Source organism: Furipterus horrens, unplaced genomic scaffold, assembly GCF_987537825.1.
Source record: "Furipterus horrens unplaced genomic scaffold, mFurHor1.1.pri manual_scaffold_4, whole genome shotgun sequence".
NCBI classification, from domain to species: domain Eukaryota; kingdom Metazoa; phylum Chordata; class Mammalia; order Chiroptera; family Furipteridae; genus Furipterus; species Furipterus horrens.
Genome location: NW_028327174.1, coordinates 54,615,852 through 54,625,951, shown reverse-complemented (window position 1 = coordinate 54,625,951; position 10,100 = coordinate 54,615,852). Strand labels below are relative to the sequence as shown.

The window sequence follows — 10,100 nt, the reverse complement described above, 5'->3', positions numbered from 1 at the left end:
TAGTACTGGAAGTCCTAGCCACAGCAAGCAAACAAGAAGAAGAAATAAAAGGTATCCAATTGGAAAAGAAGAAGTAATACTGTCATTGTCTGCATATGAGATGATACTGTACATAGAAAACCCCAAAGAGTCCACCAAGAAACTACTAGAACTATAAATGAAGTTAGCAAAGTAGCAGGATACAAAATTAATGTCCAGAAATCAGTTGCATATTTATATGCCAATAATGAACTAACAGAAAGAGAAATTAAGAAAACAACCCCATTAACAGTTGCTACAAAAAGAATAAAATACCTAGGAATAAACCGAACCAAGGATGTAAAAGCCCTGTATTTGGAAAATTATAAGACACTAAGAAAGAAATAGAAGATACAAATAAGTGGAATCACATACTAAGTTCACAGATAGGACAAATTAACATTACAAAGTCCATATTACCCAAAGCAATCTATAGATCCAATGCAATTCCTATCAATATTCCAATGATGTATTTCAAAGAACTAGAACAAATATTTCAAAAATTTATATGGAATCACCAAAGGCCCTGCAGGCAACAGTGATCCTGAGAAAAAAGAACAAAGTTGGAGTAATCATGCTACCTAATATCAAACTATACTATGAGGCCATCGTAATCAAAACAACATGGTACTAGTGTAAAAACACACACATAGATCAATGGAACAGAGTAGAGAGCCCAGAAATAAACCCACACCTTTATAGTCAATTAATAATTGACAGAGGAAGCTAGCACATACAATGGGCTGAAGATAGTTTATTCAAAAATGGTGGTGGGAAAATTGGACAGATACATGCAAAGAATGATGCTAGACCACCTTCTTACACCACACACAAGAATAAATTCAAAATGGATCAAAGACTTAAATGTTACACTCAAAACCATAAAAATTCTAGAAGAAAAAACATAGGCAGCAAAACCTCGGACATTGATCATAGCAATATTTTATCAGATATATCTCCCCAGGCAAGGGAAACAAAAGAAAAAATAAACAAAAGCAACTACATCAAACTAAAATGTTTTTGCACAGCAAAGGAAGTCATCAACAAAATTTAAAAACAACCTACAGAATGGGAGAACATATTTGCCAATACATCCAATAAGGGGTTAATATCCAAAATTTATAAAGAATGTACAAAACTCTATACCAAAACAAACAACCCAATTAAAAATAGACAAAGAACTTGAACAGACATTTCTCCAAAGTGGACATGCAGATGGCCAATAGACATATGAAAAGATTCTCAATGTCCTAATAATTAGAGAGATGCAAATTAAAACCCCAATGACATACCATCTCACACCTGTCAGAATGGCTATCTTCAATAAATCAACAAACAACAAATGCTGGCGAGGATGTGGAGAAAGGGGAACCCTTTCGCACTGTTGGTGTGAATGCAGACTGGTACAGCCACTGTGGAAAGTAGTATGGAGATACCTCAAAAAACTAAAAATGGATCTGCCTTTTGACTCAGCAACCTCACTTCTGGGAATATATCTGAAGGAATCCAAAACACTAAGTTGAAAGAACATAAGCACCCCTATGTTCATTGCAGCATTATTGTCATGATATAGAAGCAGCCCAGTGTCCATCAATAGATGAGTGGATAGAACAACTATGGGACATTTACACAATGGAATTCTACTCCACTGTAAAAAAAAAGAAGAAAATTTTACCCTGCGCAACAGCATGGATGAACCTGGAGAACATTATGCTAAGTGAAATAAGCCAGTCAGAGAAAGACAAATATCATATGATTTCACTCATATTGGAATCTAATGAACAAATTAAACTAACAAGGAAAATGTGAACAGACTCAGATAAAGAGCAGGATGACAGCTAGTGGGGGGCAGTTAGGGGCTGAGTGGCTTGAGCAGAAAAGAAAAAGGGGCTCACAGACATGGATGACAGTGCGGTGATTGCTGGGCTAGGGGGCACAAGGGGGCTAAATGGTAATTGAAAAGATACAATAAAGATAAAATTTTAAAAATAGAAAGGAAAATGCTAAATTTATAGTAAAAAAAGAAGAATACCACCTTATGTAACTAATAGAGAAAATTGACATCATGTGCTGCCTGATGTGATGCCCTGGGGTGGACACAATGTCACATTCACAGTCTTGGAAACATCATTGCCTAACCCAGATTTAATCACATGGAACTGCAAACAAACCAAACTTAGGGACACTTGACAGAAGTACAGCTCTCTTCCAAAATGTCAATCTTGTCCTGGCCAGGTGGCTCAGGTAGTTGGAGCACCATCTCATACACCAAAGGGATACAGGTTCGACACCTGGTTGAGTGCATAGGGGAGTCCACAATCAGTATTTCTCTCTCACATCTATGTTTCTTTCTTTCCTTCTCTCCCTTCCTTCCTCTCTGCCTAAAATCAATAACCATATCCTTGGGTGAAAAATTTTTTAAATGTCAGTCTCATGAAATAAGGAAAAGCTGAGGAGTAGTTCCAGATTAAAGGAGACAAGAGACGTGAAACCCATGTGCAGTGTGTGATTCTGTACATTATTGGGAAAATAATGAAATTTATTAGGTCTGTAGATTTGATAATAATACTATATTAATGTTAAGGTTTCTGATTTTGATGATTGTACTGTACCTATGAAATGATTGCCCTTGTTTTAGTTTAAGGGTAGAGGGCATAAGATCTGCAAATTATTCTCAAAAGTTCAGAAAGAAAAAAAGAGACAGTGTTATAAAGCAAAATATCAGCAACTGTAAATCAGAATGACAGGTGCACCAGAGTTCTCTTTACTCTTCTTACAATTCCTTCATAAGTTTAGAATTATTTCAAAACAAGAATTTACAAATTAAAACAAAGTTCAAACCCTGAAAATATGACATTCAAGGATTTCTTAGATCTAACCTCAAACTATCTTAACAACCTTATGTTCCACTTATTCTTTATTATAAAACTCACATTACAGACACATTGAGCTACTTGATTTTTCCCAAACATCCAAGTATCCTCTCTCTTTTCCACCATGGTATTTGTGTTCACTCAGATCTCCCTGACCAGGACAACCTTCTTTTTACTCCTTAACCTTTGAAATCCTTTTCAACCCTGAACATCCTTAATAAAAAATTAACCAATCCAAGGAAGAAACCCTCATTTACTCAGTCCCTAAATCCATCCAGTCTCCTGGGTGAATTCATCAGCTTAGGTTAGGTCAGTTTTCTGAACTGTGGGCTAGTCTCAGATTTTGCTTGAGTAACCACGAGCAGAACTCAGAAAGGGGGTATAGGCTGCCACCTGGTGGTTCTCTGGAGCATATTTATTAGAAGAGGTTTGCAGAATGAAAGAAGTCAGGACACACAGATTCTGCTCAAAGTCTCATTCAATTCATCTCTAGGTTGTAATATCCATCTTACAAAATGTTTTGAGGACTAAATTTAAGACATATTATTGTTTTTACTGAATATTCACTCAATAAATGGTAGGTAGTGTTATTAGAAACATAAAATACTGTACTAGAAAGAACCTTAAAGACCAGTTATTTTCATTTTGTCATTTTATTGTTTTATTTGCTTAAATATTTTATTTATTTAATTTTTAGAGAGAGGGGATGGGAGGAAGCAAAAGAGGGAGAGAAACAGCAATGTGAGAGAGAAATTGGTTGCCTCTCACACGCCCTCATCTGGGGACCTGGTCTGCAACCCTGGCATGTGCCCTGACTGGGAATTGAGCCGTTGACATTTTGGGTTTGCAGGCCGGCACTCAATCCACTGAGCCACACCAGCCAGGGCTCATTTTGTCACATTATAGTTAAGGAACTTGACATCCAAGAGACATGTAAGGCAAGATCAGGACAGGCTTTTTGACTCCTCACTCCTTTACCAAATGTATGTCAGAAGAAACAAGTTCATTATGAGTATAACAAAAATGATAGTGTGTAATTGTGGAACATATAAGTCTCATTCATACCCACTTGCCAGGGCTACTTCCTCAGGTAGCCCTGGCAAGCTGCTAGTTCCAAGTAGGTACAGCAGGAGGGGACTCGGGGGGAAGAGAATGTTCCCTCCGTGAAGGCGGGGAGGATGGTCGTGGCAGGAGCAGGTGTCTGTGAAAAATGAGATGCTTTTTCCCATGAGGCAGACCAATTTTCCTTTCATAGTTTGGGTGGTTAAAGTTCAGTTTCACTTTTTCTTATGTGTAAATCACTTCCTTTCAGCTTCTCTGTCTCTGTGTCACTCCAGTTCAGTCTCTCTTCTTTCTTCTCCTCCACTTCTTGCTCATTTTTCTCTAACCCTCACAAAGAGAACTCCCCTTGCAGCTGGGTCTCCTCTGCAGACTTGGCACTGGGTTGACACATGTGCCATTTCCCCCTCCTGCCACGCTCCCTCTGATTTGATCAGAGGGTGACAGTTATCCCACTTCCTTTGATTAACTGACACAACACTAATGAAACGTTTTACATCTTTCCAGAAATCCTGGCTGGTTGTTCTCCAGCTCATCCCTGGGTTCTGCCCCACCCCGTCTCCTGTCCCTATGTTCACTCTGCCAGTCAGGGTCTCTAGTCCACCATGGCTGAGGAATGCAGTCTCACCTGAAAGCTTCAAGGCTCCCCTTCTGTAGCAATAAGAGTAGGACAAAGGCTTAGAAATCTGTTACTTCCGACCCTTTTTCACTAACCCACATTCTCACGTTCTGCCTTTAAACCCTAACCCCACACTCATTCTGCATTTTCCCCCTGATACCAAGTCTACAGCAGCCTCCAAATTCTGCCTGTATACTGGAAAATATGTTAGACATTTTCATCTCTATGTGTAAATAAATGTGGTGTGTTTGTGTGTGTGTGTGTGTGTGTGTGTGTGTGTGTGTGTATCAGAGAGAGAATGAGACAGGGAGAATGATTATTTTACTTATATTATCCTGGAAGAAAACAATGTTTATAAAACTTACCTTGCCATGCAGGAATTTTATTTAGGCTCTTTTCCACCATGCCAGAGCTACAGTGTGGATCTCTAATCAAGCTGTTCTATTAGCAATTGGAAATGGAATTTGGGAACATGGTAAAAAGAGATCCAACTGTAGTTATAACCAAGAAATTAGAAAGAAAAGAATGAACATGTGAAAATCAGCCACAGTTAGCACACTAGAGCAGACTCAGGAGAGAGAGATAGGAGGCAGCTGGAATGGTGCCACATGGAACAAAGAAGAAATTGTATTAGTGGATACTGGAGAAGTAGGGGGAAAGAGGGCCAATCCTGCTGAATTAGGGTGGAGGTGACTGAGGATTGGGAAAAATCTTTTGGAGTGTAATAAGGCTTCTTGGAATTGAAAGCCAATAAATTGAAGACATCTCCAGGGTGTGGCAGATTTTTTTTCATCCAGCTTTAAAAGTTCCTTGAGAAGGAAATCATTTCTTTTTAAAAGAAAAAAAAAATAACTTTGAAGTAATTAGAATATAAACACAAAGAAGTCAATCCAGCAAAAAAAAAAAAAAAAAAAAAAAGTCTAACAATGATTTGCAGTATTTGAAAACAAACTTCTGGGGAGTTTACCAGCATGTGAAGGAGTTGTGAACAGACGCATTTTGGCTTCGGGCCTCACAAGCGTGTGATCGGGCTGTGAGGATCTTCTCTGAGATTATCTTTCAGAGAAAGCTTTATCATCGTTTTTAGGCACCTCCTGTCCTGGGGACAGAAAGCTTTATTTGTAGCAGTGGGATTTAGTTCTATGGTAGGAAGACTTTCCTATACACACCTCATTAAATGGGCTGTTCCATTCCCTTAACAGGAAAAGATCTGTTGTTTTGGAAAGACCAAGGCAACTCTCTGATGGGAAGGGCTCACTAGTGGTGAGCTCAGTACTTGGTCAGATCCTTTGTTCTTCAGTCAGCTTCTTGAGCAAAGGATGTGGCTGGGGTAGGAGGCGGGGACTATGCATATGTGTGAGTGTGCGCGCGTGTGTGTGTTCTCATTTCCGCTTCCCCTTTCAAGCTGGCAACAGCAGGGTAATGAGGACAGAGAGAAAGGTACAATGTGCAACATGATACTTTCTCACCATCCTCACTGCCATCCCCTTACCTGGGAAAGGGTTGGCCCAGCTTTGACAACTGCTTTGCCTCAAACTCAGCTCTCTACCAGCAGACAGGTGAGTGGAACTTCCACTTCAACTTTAAAACTATATGGCTTAGGATGCTGCTGGGAGACCAGGAGAAACAGGTCAGGGAAAAATCAGGCCTGTGGAGAAAAGGAAAAGGTCAGGAGAAAATCTCTCACACCCCTGACTTTAATCTTAAGAAATTCATCATTGTGCCTCTCAGAAGAAAGGGGTGCCTTTACTTTCTTTTTTCCTTCTCATTACTAGACAGGTACTCTTTCTAGGGTCACAAGCCATGGTTTCCTTGGATGGCCAAAGTTAGTATTTAGGAACTGTTCACCTTTCTCACCTGAGAAATTTATCTCTGTCTCTTGCTGTGCTCACTTTTGCTGTAAATTCAATGTGATTCTAACTCGGAAAGATTCTCCAGGAGAAAAGTTTCTTAGTTTCATTGCAAGTCCCATTCTAGTGTCTATAACTCTGATTATGGAGACTACCTACCCTAAACCAATTTTGCTTTTTGTGGGTATGATCTTTCTTCAGAAGCCATGAAACAAAGATAGAGTGTGGTTATAGATAAAGTTACACAATTGGACAATACCTGGCCAAATTAACTGGAAGGTTCAAGACCGCTAACTACCTGTCAGAGTTGGTTTATAGCGGTACATCTCAGAGATAGAGAGATGAATATGTTGACTACTCAATGGCCTACATAATCATGGGGAGTAGATGGACTCCATGATTCTCCAACATCCTTGTCTCAGTGGTAGCCAGGCTGAGCATGTCACCACCTACATGAGTTTTGGGGAGGGTAGAGGAATGGAAAGATCCACTATACTGGGGTTTTCCCATGCCCTTGCTGTGCTGTTGAGCTCACCAGTGGGTGGAGGAGAAGCGGTAAGTCTCCAATGCAGAACAAGGACAAGATAAGAGTCCCACAGAAGTGGGTTAAAAAGACAATGAGGATTTGGAAGAGATGTCCAGGGAAGGAATAGTGACTCCATCTACCACAGATGGCCTTGAGTAGAGAGACCCAGAGATTTTCTAGACAGTACATAGCATTGCCAAGGATAGGAGGTTGGAGTCTGCAGGCTTTCAACTTGTATGCCCAAGCTTCAGATTTCAAGTTGTTAGGCTTGAATGATTAGAGATAAAGATCTGGTTTGATTTTGCTGTAATGTGAAACATTAGTAGAAAGAGAGTAAGCCAGGTTTATTATCTATTTCTACATATTATCAGAGAAAACAAGCTGAAGATATAACAAAGGGGACAGAAAGAGATCTAACAAATTAATTTCTTACTCACAGGCACCCCAGGGGGCTTAGAAATTCTTCACAACCACACTAAGAACATTTTCTCATAACTCCATTGGTCCTCTGAAAGTTCAATGGAACCCAGTGATGACACTTTATGTAGTGGCCATAGAGAACCAACACAGTCGTTTTTAGTTCAAGGTTTATGATTTGTATTCTAATAGAGAATGGAGAGAAAGCTTGGTCTCAGCTCAGATCATGATTCACAAGGTCCACTCTGGCTACAGTAAGGGAAAAGGATCAGACATTCATTTCCATTTGATAACTGACAACTTCTGTTTTATACCTAAAGGACAAGAACAAAGTGGATATCCCAGTACCCACTACACTCTGTACCCTGCCCAAGCCCAAGCCTAATGCCAAAAGGTTTAAACACAGTTTGAGGAGAGGATTCAAATATTGTGAAAGAAACGAAGAATAAAAATTAGAACATAAGGGCAAGTGTTTTATTACCAAGAAAATAGAAATTAAGAATTCAAGATATGAATTCCTAGAACTAAAGAATTGTGAAATCTGCTCATTCTCCCACCCCTTAAACTAAGCTATCTGTAAAACAGTTCAGATGAACTGATGTTTCCTTTTTTCAGTGTGTGTGTTTATTAAATTTATTGGAGTGACATTGACTAATAAAATTATATAGGTTTCAAGTGTACATTTCTGATACATGATCTGCATATTACACTGTGTGCCCACCACCCAAAGTTAGATCATCTTCTGTCACCACATATTTTATCCCCTTTACCCTTGACTACTCCCTTCCCTCTCCCCCTGATAATCATCATACTGTCGTCCGTGTCTGTGAGTTTTTGTTTGTTTGTTTTTCCTGTTTGTTCATTTGTTACTTTCAGTTTCATATTTCACACATGAGTAAAATCATGTGGTTCTTAACTTTTTCTGTCTGCCTTATTTCATTTAGCATGATATTCTCAAGGTCTAACCATGTTGTCTACCTCATTTCTTATGGCTGGGTAGTATTCCATTGTATTTATGCACCACATCTTCTTTATCCAGTCCTCAATCGAAGGGTACTTCAGTTGTTTCCATGTCTTGGTTTTCATGAATAATGCTGCAATGAACGTAAGGGTACATATATTTTTGCAAATAAATGTTTTCAAATTTGAGGGATAGGTACCCAGAAGAGAGGTTGCAGAATCATATGGTAACTCTATTCTTAATTTTTTGAGGAACTTCCCTCCATACAGTTTTCCATACTGGCTGTACCAGTTTACATTCCTTCCCACCAGGAGTGAATGAAAGTTCCTTTCTCTCCACAACCTCTCCAACATTTGATATCTTATTCTTGATGCCTTTAGAGCCTATCCAGATTAATAAAATGTAGTGTCTCCCAATACTTAGAGTGCAGGATTACTTTTTTCAAAATGTACAACTTTAATATTTTCTATAACAATTTGCAAGCCTTTCTTAAAACTCATTGACATCACAGAAGTAGAAATGAGAAAGAGAAGGAAGGCGAGAAGAACAGGTCTTACAAACAGTCTTCTTTCAGTATTTATTCAGCTAAACTTACTTTAGGAGAGAGGGGATGAAAAAGGAGGGGTAAAGTTATATTGATGAATTGGCATTTTCTTGGTATTATTTATCAAATAACATCTCCCTTTTTCCCTGAAATGGATTGAACTGCTCCCTTAGCATGCAGAAGTCTCAGAATGCTCAAATGTTATTCTTGGGGTAATTTTTGTTCTGATGATCTTACAAACTGCAGTGGCATAAAAGAGGATTTGATGTTAGGAAGAAACTTCTTGTCTATGAAGGCAATGCTAGAGGACATTGCAGTTGGGGTATGTAGAATGGGGGGTGGTCAGTCTGGCTTGAGTTGAAGTTTGTCCCACTCACAAACAAAGAAATGTTGCCTGTCTTGGTATTTCTACAGCCCTTTGCCATGGTGGTGATGTGTGTTTTGGTTGTGAATGCGGATAAGATGTGGAAGGTCTTATGGGCCTCATCATGGAAACTGTTTCATTTTCCTCTCCTCCCACACTTGTTTTTATTCTCGGTCCCAATTCACAGACACTGCTTGAGGTAAAGGAACAATAACAGACAGACCAGAAAAGAGATCTGTCTGATACATGTCCCTGGGAGGAGGCCCAGAGTGTTAAACAAAAACCTGAGGCAGAGTCGTGGAAACCAAGAGTGGCAGGAGGAAGGCTATTTGATATAGAGGAAGAAAGCATACACCTGGAACTCAGAACTTGTAAGTGTGCGTTCCATTAATAGCCATTAATATCCTACATGACTTCAGATAAACATCTCTCTTTTAATATTTCTCTCTCTCTCTCTTTTTGTCTCTCTTATCTCTATCTCTACCTCTATCTCTTTTGCTTTCTCTTTTAGTTTCCTCAACTGCAAAATGAGTATCCAGGATTAGATTATTTCTCAGATCCCTTTGGACATCAGTAAGAATGAAGGACCCAGTCACTGCATACTTTTCATCTGTACTTAACAGCAACATCCCTTTCTTACCATCTGGATGTCACACACACTACTGCACCCTGCTGCCCATTCTTTCTTTCTTCCCTTATGCCTGAAAATGTTCCAGCTTTAGTAAGAGTGGTTTAGATTGAGAGAAGATTAATACTAATAATAGCTATCATTTATTAAGCACTTCCTTTATACATCAGGGATTTAATACACAGGGTTGGGCAAAAGTAGGTTTACAGTTATGAGTTGTATTATTTTCCATAAGAACATC

The 10,100-nt window shown here is 39.1% G+C and overlaps 1 protein-coding gene across 1 annotated transcript in view; it reads left to right on the top strand.

Annotated features, from left to right (window-relative positions):
- The first annotated feature begins 5,972 nt into the window (after positions 1-5,972).
- Positions 5,973-10,100, top strand: part of TESPA1 (thymocyte expressed, positive selection associated 1) — a 39,908-nt gene continuing 35,780 nt past the window's right edge. Inside the window, exons 1-2 of the mRNA XM_090275591.1 lie at positions 5,973-6,128; positions 9,419-9,602. The gene's annotated coding sequence lies outside the window, so the exon portion shown is untranslated. The remainder of the gene's footprint in view (positions 6,129-9,418; positions 9,603-10,100) is intronic.